Genomic DNA, 1229 nt, shown 5'->3' on the forward strand with positions numbered 1-1229 from the left:
TGCAAATGCTGAGAGGAGCTGATGGGCGACTCATAGCCAAAGAGTTTTCTGTGTTCAATGCAGAAAAGGACAGCAGCCGCACGGTGATTTTCAAAGCACCTTATAGCGCTGATGTTCTCCCAGAAGATGTTCGTAAAACGAACAAAGTCATATATGACCATATCAATGGTCTTCAATGGGATAGTGGAACTGTCACTTATGAGAAATATCCTGACGTCATTCGTCAATTGGTGGCAAGTTTCCATTACCTTTATGTAAAGGGTGAAGAAAAGAGACAATTTCTCAAACTAATCTTACCCCATACCATTGTTATCAACATAGAAAACTTGGGTTGCCCACCATTGAAAAAGTCACCTCAGTATGTTGTGCCATTTCATGGTCCAGAACATGGCGTTTACCCCAGCCACAGTTGCGCATGTGTTAATGCATGCAAAATAGGAATGTGGTATGAGTTTGACCATGTGTAAATAAAAAACAAAAGCAAAAAAAACAACAAAAGAATCTAAAAAAATACAAAAAAATTTGCCCAGCTGCGTATAAAAGCGCGCACCTCTGATCTTTGATTCATTTGTCACCATGTCACTCAAAGGTGAACAGCACTTAGCCCTTTAGGTACAGTGCCGTGTCGTACCACTAAGAAAAAAGAAAGTGGACACTGACACCTTTGAAAAGATAGTTTTTCGAAAAATGTGGCTGAAAGAGATGAATGAACTCTGCGCCTTGTTCGAAAAATTAAATCTAAACGACAAAAAATAAAAAAAATACGGTTTTGCATAGGCCTCTTTCGAGGGGGAAGGATTTACCGCAAAAAAATTCTAACGAGCGTTGCAGCATGCCTCCTGGGCGCGCATGGAAATGCTGCTTATAAAAAAAATATGAAAAAATTGACTTCAACCATGTCCAGGTATTTGTAAAGTTGCAGCCGCCCATGGCAAGTTGTATATGCAGCATGGATCAGCGAGGAAGTTGGCAAGGACTCCTCACTGTCCTCTACTGGCTTCCATGTCACCTGAAGACATTCTTCACTTAGGGGGAGGAGTCCCGTGATTATTTTTCGGGGATCTCTGATGAGAGACATTAGTTTGTCATAACTTTGTACAAGCTCAGTCTTGGGCCACACAAAATAAAAAAAATGTTAGATTGGTGGAGGGAATCGAACCCGCGTCCTCCTATACGTTGAGGACCACGCGTTATTCCCCTCGGCCAATCTGACATCTTGTCTGAGCTCG

Source organism: Frankliniella occidentalis, unplaced genomic scaffold (assembly GCF_000697945.3).
Source record: "Frankliniella occidentalis isolate FOCC.00 unplaced genomic scaffold, Focc_3.1 Scaffold351, whole genome shotgun sequence".
NCBI lineage: Eukaryota > Metazoa > Arthropoda > Insecta > Thysanoptera > Thripidae > Frankliniella > Frankliniella occidentalis.